Raw genomic sequence first — 12,659 nt, 5'->3', positions numbered from 1 at the left:
CGGGTCACATGTTTACCGGGTACTAAATACGTACCATTTTTACACCTCCTCAAAACTTAATTCCCCTTCCTAGCTTTATATTGGTTTAGAGTGAAAATAATTGAATAGAAAAAATAAAAGCCCGATAAATAGTTACTATTTGGTGTGGCAAACACAACGTGACGTTTGGCAAATAGCTATAAAATACAATAAAAAAATATCTGTCGAGGAGGTATCATTAGCAATAACTTATTTCTAATGAAGTATTTCAAGTCATATGTTTAGTGGATACTAAATACGTACCTTTTTTACACCCCCTCAAAACTTAATTCCCCTTCCTAGCATTATATTCACTAATCAAGTCAGAATGTTACGGGATATTAAGTAAGTAGCATTTTTACACATCCTTCAAAACTGAATTCCCCCTCCTAGCTTTATTTTTAACCCCAAGTATTAAGTTCGGTTAAGCTATGAATACATAAACACGTTTTTAAATACGATGTATGAAAAAAAAAAATACAATTTCAACTATTACCTAGACTTGAAATTTATTCAGAATATTAATGATGGACACTCCTTCTCTCAACTCCTCTTTTTTTTTCTCTACTGCAACTACACCCTTTAGTAAATTCACACGCGTACATACAATGATCGTCTCATTATGTTTGTTTAAAGTGCGGTGAAATAGCTATAAAATACAATAAAAAATATCTGTCGAGGAGGTATCATTAGCAATAACCTATTTCTAATGAAGCATTTCAAGTCACATGTTTACCGGGTACTAAATAAGTACCATTTTTACCCCGTCAAAACTTAATTTCCCTCCTAGCATTATATTGGCTTACACTGAAAATAATTGAAAAGAAAAAATAAAAGCCCGATAAATATTTACTAGTTGGTTTGACAAACACAACACAACGTTTGGCTAATAGTAATAAAATACAATAAAACAATATCCGTCGAGGAGGTATCATTAGCAATCACCTATTTCTGATGATGCATTTCATGTCACATGTTTACCGGGTACTAAATACGTACCACTTTTACACCCACTGATAACTTAAGTCCCCTTCCTAGCATTATATTGGCTTAAACTGAAAATAATTGAAAAGAAAAAATAAAAGCCCGATAAATATTTACTAGTTGGTGTGGCAACCACAACGCAACGTTTGGCTAATAGCTATAAAATACAATAAAAAAATATCTGTCGAGGAGGTATCATTAGCAATAACCTATTTCTAATGAAGCATTTCAGGTCACATGTTTACCGGGTACTAAATACGTACCATTTTTACACCCCCTCAAAACTTAATTCCCCTTCCTAGCATTATATTCACTAATCAAGTCGGATGTTTACGGGATATTAAATAAGTAGCCTTTTTACACATCCTTCAAAACTGAATTCCCCCTCCTAGCTTTATTTTTAACCCCAAGTATTAAGTTCGGGCTCTGCTTTTTTTCATATTATTCAAATAAGATCGTTCGTACAGTCCAATTCGCGAATCCCTTATCCCTTTTTGCAAATATAGTTAGCTTTTTACGTATAGTGATTTAACAGAATATGTCAATCAAACAGTTCTGAGTGTAGCCTACTATTCTTTAATTAGCAGCATCGTATATTTTGTTTAAATACTTATTTTTCTCATTTTCCAGATTCAAGATTTTTATTTAACACAAATGAATATACAAGCTTAAGTACATAAAACGAGCTAACATAGCGCAACGATCGCAAAGAATGGTACTTGTTATCAGAAAAAATTGTCAATTGCCAAAAAAAAAAAAAATTATATAGCTTGCGCTATATAATCTCAACCATGGTTCCAAAACGTGTTTGTTCACTTTCTAGGTAAAGGTTTGCTCGCTTTTTAAAATGTTCACGTCAAACTACACTGTATATTCTTGTGAAATTCCATGTATATTTCATTTCAATAGCAATAACCAGTCTGGTTGCGTTATATAATCTCAACCATAGTTCCAAAACATGTTTGTTCACTTTATAGGTAAAGGTTTGGTCGCTTTTTACAATGTGCACGTCAAGCTTCACTGTATATGGTGTATATGGAGTATAACATCCCTGAAATCACTGGTGAAACCTTTATGTCACTGTCCTTGGTAAGTCAATGTACCGGTTAGACTGCACTGTATATTCATGCCTCAGGCGAGAGGTAAGACATATTACGCAATCACTGGTGAAACTGTATACACTATTACTACTATTAAATTGCATGCAAAATGAAACAACATACAGTAAATTTTAAACCGCAAGGATTCCTGGCAAAGGGATAAATTTGTTTAATCAATAATATAATAAATTGTTATGCCTTTAACCTTAAAAGAAAATTAAACTCAAACCAAAACTACAGCTCCGTAGATTGCTTCCGTAGATTATAACAGATGTAGGCTTGTCTTTATGCAATTTCCTACACATTAGAATAGTTTACAGAAGGAGATATTCAAAAAAAATCATCCTGCCTGCACAGATACCATGCTTTGATTTTATAAAAGTCATGTAAAACGTACCTGTTTCACAACAGGACAGTTCTTCCCCTCAAACTTAAATACCTTATATATTCAGACATAAAAAATACAGTAGCGAAAGAAAAACAAAATATTTCATATTTCAATGATCTCTGTTTGGATTTTGATGGGAAACCAAACAGTTCGTGGTAATGATCAAACAGTTCGTGGTAACGAACTGTAAGTAGAAGCGACCCAGCTCAATAGTAACCGAAACTCTAAAGAACGGAATTTTGATACCAATAGATATATCAAAAGAATCGACTTTTTATGCTGATTTCTAATATATATATATATATATATATATATATATATATATATATATATATATATATATATATATATATATATATATATATATATATATATATATATATATATATATATATATATATATATATATATATATATATATATATATATATATATATATATATATATATATTCTTATTTTTTTTTTTTTTTTTTTTTATATATATATATATATATATATATATATATATATATATATATATATATATATATATATATATATATATATATATATATATATATATATATATATATATATATATATATATATATATATATATATATATATATATATATATATATATATATATATATATATATATATATATATATATATATATATATATATATCTCTCTCTCTCTCTCTCTCTCTCTCTCTCTCTCTCTCTCTCTCTCTCTCTCTCTCTCTCTCTCTCTCTCTCTCTCTCTCTCTCTCTCTCTCTCTCTCTCTCTCTCTCTCTCTCTCTCTCTCTCTCTCTCTCTCTCTCTCTCTCTCTCTCTCTCTCTCTCTCTCTCTCTCTCTCTCTCTCTCTCTCTCTCTCTCTCTCTCTCTCTCTCTCTCTCTCTCTCTCTCTCTCTCTCTCTCTATATATATATATATATATATATATATATATATATATATATATATATATATATATATATATATATATATATATATATATATATATATATATATATATATATATATATATATATATATATATATATATATATATATATATATATATATATATATATATATATATATATATATATATATATATATATATATATATATATATATATATATATATATATATATATATATATATATATATATTATTAAGTTTAATGTTACCTATCAAAGGCTGCGAGCCTGCGAATATTTTCCTGATTTCTGAAAAAAGGGGAAACAGCCCCTAAAAGTCAAGTGATCTCTATGAAAATCACACGATTAGATTCAGCGTATGAGAGAACCCTACTGTATAGGTTTCAAGCTCCTATCTGCAGAAAAAATGGAATTTTGTATTTTTTGCAAGAAGAAAGACCACGGATGCGTGTTTTTTTCTTTTGTCCCCAGGGCTGATAGTATTGACCCAGGGGTCCTAGAATATCGGGAGAGGGCTCATTTGAGGGGAAATTAAAAGTTCTAGTGCCCTTTTTAAGTGACCAAAAAAATGGAGTGCAACTAGGTGCCCTTCCCCGCCCCTTTTTTCCAAAAATCTTCTGATCAAAATTTTGAGATAGCCATTTTGTTCATCATAGTTGAAAGGCCCAATAACTATGCCTTTGGGTATAGCTTGACCCCCCACCGGCCCAAGGGAAAGCTCTTAAATTTATAATATTTGCCCATTGTTTGCTCAGAGTATTTGTTATTGGGATGTAGGTATACAATTTCGGGTGGGAGGGAGGACAAGTTTTCTGCTGGGGGATTTCCATGATGTAATTTTCCATGAGGAGGGAAGTTTCCAGGGAGTTCATCAGGGGAAATTATACACCGGAGGATTTTGCCAGAATTCTTATACAAAATTCTTTTTTATGTCTTGCTTTCTCTTTCCGTCTCAATTTTTCGCGCAGAGCGGTTAAGAGTAATTGTCAGGGGTAAATTTTCACCGGGATTGAATTGTCGAGATGATATATCCGTAGAAAGGGGGTTTCTTTGTGGAGGTGGGCCAGGTTTTTAAAGAATTGGCAAAGAACTGGCATTTTTTGAAAGACGATCAGAAATTAAATTTTAAAAAACAAGTTTTTTTAACTGAAAGTAAGGAGCAACATTAAAACTTAAAACAAACAGAAACTATTACGTATATAAAGGGGATTACCTGCACTCCTCAATACCTCGCTCTTTACGCTAAGGTTTGAATTTTGCCACAATTCTTTAATAATGACTCCTGAAACACAAAGGCCGTTTAATTAGAACAATAAAACGTTTCTTTAAAAGTACTAAAAAACTTACGTTACAGTAGGAGGGATCCAATTGATACTGGACGAAATATGCCCTATTGCCAGATAAGAAAGGTACTATTTAATACTTTAGAAGTCCCTTTCTTATCTGGCAATGTTGTGAAATGCGCATGCGCACTGAATACTAACGGGGCAATGGTATTGATTCACAAAGGGGACAGGATCACGTGTCTTTATCAAGGTCAATCAGGGGATGTTTCTAACTGTATTGATCCACGAAGGCGACTAGATTTCTGGGAAATTGATTGCATAATCGACGGGGAATTATCGATTGTAACGGGGATTTCATTTTTAAATATGGCTTCTCTGGTCTTTAGGTCTGAGAGATAAATTAAAATTCTATTTTTAAATATAGCTTCTCAGGTCTTTAGGTCTGAGAGATAAATATTAATATTCTATCGAAGCCATAATAGTGTAACTAGGAACACCTTAGATTTTTTCATAAATTCAAACGAGATCAAGACAGTTTGAATATATTTAATACGGTAAATGCTTTCTTGGGAATTTCAAATTGGACAGCGCAGGAATACCGAAACAAAGGAACACGCAAAAATTACTTTAAGGGGATTATTTGGGCGAAAACAAATTAATCAACATTTCAGGGACTATTTGTGCGAAACAGTTTGAGACATTTTAGAGGATGATTTGAGGTGAAACTCTGTGGTCATTATAATACACAAATTCCATTTGAACAGTGTTTTAAGACCCCATACCCCAACCCCCAAGGCCCATTCCCTCCCCTCAACTTTCCCCCCCCCCATATTTTTGCGCACTTGAGACATAGAAGGGTCCTCCTCCCCGGGCCCCCAAAGGGCCCCCCCAACTCCCCCCCCCCATTTTTTGGCGCGCTTGAGACACAGAAGGGCCTCCCTCCCCCCCTTTTTGGGCCCTCTCCCCCCATTTTTTTTTAATGGTATTTTTTCAATTTTTTTTTAGTTTAGAGTTATAGTTTAGTTATAGTTAAGAGTTTTAGAGTTTTGAGTTTTAGCTTAGAGTCTTAGCTTAGAGTTTTAGTTCGAGTTATACTTTAGTTTAATTTTAGTTAAGAGTTTTAGTTTAGAGTTGTTGTTTAGTTTTAGATAAGAGTTTTAGTTTAGAGTTGTAGGTTGGTTTTAGTTAAGAGTTTCAGTTTGGAGTTTAGAGTTTTAGCATAGAGTCTTAGCTTAGAGTTTTAGTTAGAAGTGTAGTTTAGTTTAGTTTTAGTTAAGAATTTTAGTTTAGAGTTGTTGTTTAGTTTTAGATAAGAGTTTTAGTTTAGAGTTTTAGTTTGGTATTAGCTTACAGTTTTAGTTAGAGTAATAGTTTAGTGCAGTTGTAGTTTAGAGTCTAGGGTTTCAAGTTAGACTCTCAGCACTTAGAGTTTTAGTTAGAGTTATATTTTATTTTAGTTTTAGTTAAGTGTTTTTTGGACATGTAGTTTAGTTTTAGCCAAGACTTTTAGTTTAAAGTCTTAACCTAGAGTCTTAGCTTAGAGTTTTTCGTTGCACTTTTAGTTTAGTTTAGTATTAGTTAAGAGTTTTAGTTTAGAGTTGTAGTTTAGTTTTAATTTAGAGTTTTAGCTTAGAGTCATATCTTAGAGTTTTAGTTAGGGTTATAGTTTAGTTTAGTTTTAGCTAAGAGTTTTAGTTTAGAGTTGTAGTTTATTTTTAGTTTAGAGTTTTAGCTTAGAATTTTAATTAGTGTTTTAGCTTAGAGTCATATATATGAGTTTTAGTTAGAGTTATAGTTTAGTTTAGTTTTAGTTAAGAGTTTTAGTTTAGAGTTTAGAGTTTTAGCTAAGAGTCATATCTTTGAGTTTTAGTTAGAGTTATAGTTTAGTTTAGTTTTAGTTAAGAGTTTTAGCTTAGAGTTTTAGTATTAGTTAAGAGTTTTAGTTTAGAGTTGTAGTTTAGTTTTAGTTAAGAGCTTTAGTTTAGAGTTTTAGCTTAAAGGCAAATCTTAGAGTTTTAGTTAGAGTTATAGTTTAGTTTAGTTTTAGCTATGAGTTTTAGTTTAGAGTTGTAGCTTAGTTTTAGCTTAGAGTTTTGGTTTAGAGTTTTAGTTTAGAGTTTTAGTTTAGAGTCATATCTTAGAGTTTTAGTTAGAGTTACAGTTTAGTTTAGTTTTAGCTAAGAATTTTAGTTTAGAGTTATAGCTTAGTTAAGAATTTAGAGTTATAGTTTAGTTTAGTTTTAGTTAAAAGTTTTAGTTGAGAGTTGTAGCTTTTTTTATTTAGGAGTTTTAGTTTAGAAGTTTTTAGTTTAGATTGTAGTTTTATCTTAGAGCTTTAGTTAGATCTTTACTTTAGTGAATCTTTATTTAGGCTTGTAGTTCAGTTTTAATTAGACTTATGGTTTAGTTTAGCGTTGGATAAGAGATATAGTTTAGAGTTTAGAGTCTTATTTTAGAGTCTTAGCTTTAGTTAAAGTTATAGTTTAGTTTAGAGCTATAGTTTAGAGTTGTTGTTTATTTTTAATTAAGAGTTTTGGTTTGAGTTTTAGTTTGGTATTAGCTTAGAGTTTTAGTTAGAGTTATAGTAGTTAAGATTTTTAGTTTAGAGTTTAGAGTTTTAGTTTAGAGTCTTAGCTTAGAGTTTTAGTTAGAGTTATAGTTTCGTTTAGTTTTAGCTAAGATTATTAGTTCAGAGTTTAGAGTTTTAGTTTAGAGTTTAGAGTTTCAGTTTATATTCTTATCTTAAAGTTTTAGTCAGTTATAGATTTGTTTAGTTTTATCCCAAAGTCAGAGCTTTTAGTTGTTTGTTGCATTTTAAGTTTAGTTTAGTGGTAACTTAGTTTTTTCTTAAAACTTCAGTTACGAGTTATACTTTATTCCCGTTTAACAGTTTTAGTTTAGAGTTTAGAGTTTTATTATTGAGTCATACACTATAATCATATTCAGAGATATGGTTAATATATTTTTAGCTAAGAGTTTTTATTTAGAGTTGTAGTTGGGTTAAGAGTTTTAGTTTAGAGTTTAGAGTTTTAGTTTAGGGTTTTAGTTCAGTGTTTTAATTAGAACAAATCATTAGTTGATTCATCTCCATAACCGTATTTTAGTTCTATTATAGAGCAATCGTCTTGAGTTTTGGAGTTTTATTTTAGAATCTTAGCTTATGTTGATAGTTCAATCTTTGCTTTAAGTTATTTTTAGGTAAAATTTTTAGGTGAGAGCTGTTGTTTAGTTTTAGTTTAGAGTTATAGTTGAATTTTAGGTAACAGTTTTAGTTTAGAGGTTAGAGTTTTAGCTTAAAATCATATCTTAGACTTTTAGTTATAGTTACAGTTTGTTTAATTTAAGAGTTATAGTTTAGCTTTAGTTAGAAGTTTAAGTTGAGAGTTTAGAGTTCTAGTCTAGAGTTTTAGCTTAGAGTTTTGTTTAGAGCTATAGTTTAGTTAATTTTAGTTTAGAGTTGTATTTTAGTTTTAGTTAAGAGTTTTAGTTTGGAGTCTTAGCCTACAGTTTTTGTTAGAGTTATAGTTTAGTTTAGTTTTAGTTTGGAGTCTAGAGTCTTAAGTTAGAGTCTTAGCTTAGAGTTTTAGTTAGAGTTTAGAGTTTTAGTTAAGAGTCTTAGCTTAGAGTTTTAGCTATATTTATAGTTTAGTTTAGTTTTAGTTGAGAATTTAGAGTTTTAGTTAGAGTTATAGTTTAGTTTAGTTTTAGTTAGGAACTTTAGTTTAGATCTCCAGTTTAGTTTTACTTAAGAGTTTTAGTTTATAGTTTATAGTTTTAGTTTACAGTTTTACTTTAGATTTTTAGTTAGAGTTATAGTTTTAGTTTAGGTTTAATTAAAAGTTTTAGTTTAGATATTGGAGTTTTAGTTTTGAGTCTTAGCTTAAAGTTTTAGTTAGAGTTATATTTTAGTTTAGTTTTAGTTAAGAAATTTAGTTTAGAGGTGTTGTTTAGTTTTAGATAAGAGTTTTAGTTACGCACGCACAAACGTGCGTAACCTAGCCTAAATTAATCTTAAAAATGAATAAAACCCACTCTAAGTTAAGACGCTAAACTAAAACTCTAAACTAAAACTAAATTATAAGTCTAAACTAAGAATCTTAACTAAAACTCTAACTAAAACTCTAAACTCTAAACTAAAACTCTTATCTAAAACTAAACATCACCTCTAAACTAAAATTCTTAACTAAAACTAAATTAAACTATAACTCTAACTAAAACTCTAAGCTAAGACTCAAAACTAAAACTCCAATATCTAAACTGAACTAAAACTATAACTCTAACTAAAACTCTAAGGTAAAACTGTAAACTAAAACTATAAACTCTAAACTAAAACTCTTAAGTAAAACTTAACTAGAGATCTAAAATAAAGCTCCTAACTAAAACTAAACTAAACTATAACTCTAACTAAAACTCTAAGCTAAGACTCTAAACTAAAACTATAAATTATCAACTAAAACAAAGCTAAACTATAAATATAACTAAAACTCTAAGCTAAGACTCTTAACTAAAACTCTAAACTCTAACTAAAACTCTAAGCTAAGACTCTAACTTAAAACTCTAGACTCCAAACTCTAGACTTGTTCAGTTTTCTATTATCATTATTTAAATCCCGATAATATTTAATGTTTTAAGTAAAAATCCGAAAGTTGATCAACCAATGAAAGTACGAACGATTTTTCAAAAGTCACTTTTCTTGTGTTTTTATTGTCTTATTTTTTTCTGCTTGATCCGTTAAAACAGGTTCAAGGTGCTAGAATAGACTTGAAAATAAAAGTTAAGAAGACTAAGTCACTAAGGCTAGGAATAAGTGAAGATGAAAAGTTGAAGTCGGGTAACGAAAAGATTGATTAGATGGACAGCTTCACTTACCTTGGTAGTATTATAAATAAAGAAGGTGGGAGCAGTGAAGATGTTAAAAGTAGAATAGCCAAGGCTCAGGGTGTTTTTTCACAGTTAAAAAAAAGGTTGGAATAATAGGAAGATAAGTCTGCAAACCAAGATTAGAATATTGGAAGCTACAGTGATGACAGTGGTCGCATATGTCTCTGAAGCATGGGCCCTCTGAAAAGCGGATGAAGATTTGCTATATGTTTTCTAGAGAAATTGCCTACAGATTGTACTGGGTATCCGGCAGACTAACCGTATTTCAAACATTAGGTTGTATGGAAACTGCGGTTCAATCCTACTTTATAGGACTATAATAAGAGGGAAGTTGAGAGGGGTATAACGCGTTCTGCGGATGAAGGATGACAGATTGCCGAAGATTGCCCTTTTTGACCAACCGCCTCCGGTTAAACGGAAAGCAGGTCGTCCGTGGTTAGGATGGGAGGATGTCATAAAGAAAGATTTAACGGAAATGGGAACTTCCTTGGAGGGTGTAAAGAGGGAGGCTTTGAATAGACTGGGATGGAGGAGGAGCATGCGTAGCTGTGTCAGCCTCAGGCGGCTTAGTACCGTGGTGAGTTGCTAGTAGTAGTAGTAGTATAACTAAGGTTGTCGAAATATTTCTTATCCAAGAGTATTAAATTTTTTTCCGAACATGACGTGATTTTGTAGTTTTGTGTATTTTTGATCTGCACGTCCCCACTCTTTCCTTACATCCTTTGTCCTTAAATACCAACCAGAGCATGGTTCTTTATAACGCGTAGTATTTTTACAAATGTCCTTTATTTTGTTTTCTGTTTCGCACTGATTATTTTATATTTATTTTAGGTCAATAAACTTACTGAAATTGTTTTATCTAACTTTTGGTTTTCAGTAGGCAACTGCAACCATTAAATTGCGTTCAAAAGCACTTATGAACAAAGTCGTATCCAGGGGTGAAGGTAGCGAGGCTTGACCCCCCCCCCTGAAATTGTTGGTCAACTTGTAAAAACGTAACAAAAATGCATATAGACAGATTGCGTTTAGTGCTTTTTTTTAAGTTTATTTTTGTAACCCCCCCCCCACCTCCCTGATTAAAAGTCTTGGAAAACCCCTTGCTTATGAAATATATTGCAATTAATTATTTGCTTTTGGGGTTTCGGAGCTCAATAAGCTGTACTTCGTTCTTTGACAGATAGATAACGATTGATATATTTGTCTATCAGCATAAGCTAACAACATTTTTGGTTAGTTTCAAAGGTTCTACGTGTTTGCAAAATTTGTTCATTTTTTTCTTTCTTTCAGTAGGTTATTCATTTTATGTTCAAACCACATTCAATAGTTTGTTGCAATGAGTTTATTTCAATTGTTCTTTTGTAACTTTTAGCGTTCAATAGGTAGGCTACTTTTAATCATTGAATTGACTTCAAAAACATATTTTGAAACGTATTAAATTAATTATTGGTTTATTGTGCTTCAGAGCCCAATTAGCCAAAATTCGTTCTTTTCTAGATAGAAAATTTTTGGTGTACTTACCAATCAGGATAAACGAAATTCCTTCCTGTTTGGACTTTTCTTAAAAGATGGAGATGCAAGATTTTTAACTCTATTTTTTTTTTTTTTACCGTAATTTTTAGCACAGTAGGAACAAAATTTGCATATAAACAAAGAAAGGACTTAGACCAATAGACTTTGACCCGTTCTTTCAATTTTCAAATTACTCGTGTAAATTTAATTTTGCTGTCGAAGCAGCGTTCAGCAGAGCATAATAAATGCTTATTCAATATGTAATCGCAATTACTTACAATCCGTTATATTGAATATGGGGTATGTTATTACAGTTAACTACATTGAGCTTTGTTGGACCCGAGGCATATATTTTCCACACGTTCAACAGACCTAATTACATTTAATTGCAGTCTCTTAAAAATACCCTATTAAATGACAATAATTACGGTGCTCCACTGGACAGAGTTTGAACGCCAAAATGAATGACACGAAAAAATCAAAATATCTCACATACCCATAGAGCCTTTGAAACTACCAGAAAATATTATTATTAGGCTATACTACTATATAGATATTACAAGAGTTTTCCAACTCTAAAAGGACGAACTGCAGCTCATTGAGCTCTGAAGGACAATAGTCAGAAAATTAATTGCAATAGGTAATAAGTACCTAATAAGTGCAATAAGGGCCTAATAACGGAATTGTATAATTGTACCTGACCAATGAACTCAAGTATTACAAAGTCAATTGCAAAAAGCTTATTAGGGAATAGAATGTTTTTATTTCCAGTTGCCCAAATTGGCAAAACGACCAATTATCTTTCCCTCGTCGGCCATTTACTCCACCATTGAAGGTACCCCCTGTTAATATATTCCTCCGACTAATTGTTGAAAAGAAACAAAATGTCCCTCCAGCAATAACTCAAGCGGAATTCCAAAAGTTTAGAGTGACAAAGTTCCATGATTTCCTGGAAATCTATACAGATGGCTCCGCACAAAGAGGTAAAGCAGCTGCTGTTGCAGTCTTCCCGATGCTTAACCTTCACATCTCGAAACTGCTCCCCGACGGTTCCTATGTTCCCACAGCTGAAATAGCTGCAGTATACGAAGCTCTGAAGGTAGTCTATGCAAAATCTCCTCCCAGATAAAAGGTAGTTGCATTCCCAGACTCCCAATCATCTCTACAAATTATTAAGAAAATTTATTTTGAAGTCACAAACAGAGACGTCCATCGGTTGCAAGTATCGATAATAACCCTTACTAAAGAGAGGATGAAAATAGCTTTCCAACACGTATCCAGCCACCAGGGAATACGTTTTAACGAAGAGGTTGACAAACTGGCAAGCAAGGCAATTCAGAGCCTATCTGGAAATGACCAAAACTCTGTGTCTACCACCCTTAGGGATGCAGAGAGATGCAGAAATTCCAAATTACTTCACTATAGACTGTTGAAACTCATATTCAAAGAACTCAGGGATAGCTTGGCTTTTCCGAGGATTAAGATCCAAGCAATAAAACTCCAGAGGGAAGAACACTTGTGGAAAAAAAAAGACCCAAGCCCTCTCTGTCGCCAATGTGCATCAAAAGTCAAAACTATTCAAC

General features: G+C 31.8%; 1 pseudogene; it reads left to right on the top strand.

Annotated features, from left to right (window-relative positions):
• Nucleotides 1-12,205, top strand: part of LOC148949680 (uncharacterized) — a 95,432-nt pseudogene extending 83,227 nt beyond the window's left edge.
• Nucleotides 12,206-12,659: the final 454 nt, after the last annotated feature.

This window comes from Artemia sp. Qi Xiang Cuo, chromosome 8 (genome assembly GCF_049724085.1).
Source record: "Artemia sp. Qi Xiang Cuo chromosome 8, ASM4972408v1, whole genome shotgun sequence".
NCBI lineage: Eukaryota > Metazoa > Arthropoda > Branchiopoda > Anostraca > Artemiidae > Artemia > Artemia sp. Qi Xiang Cuo.
This window is presented reverse-complemented; position numbering and strand designations above follow the sequence as displayed.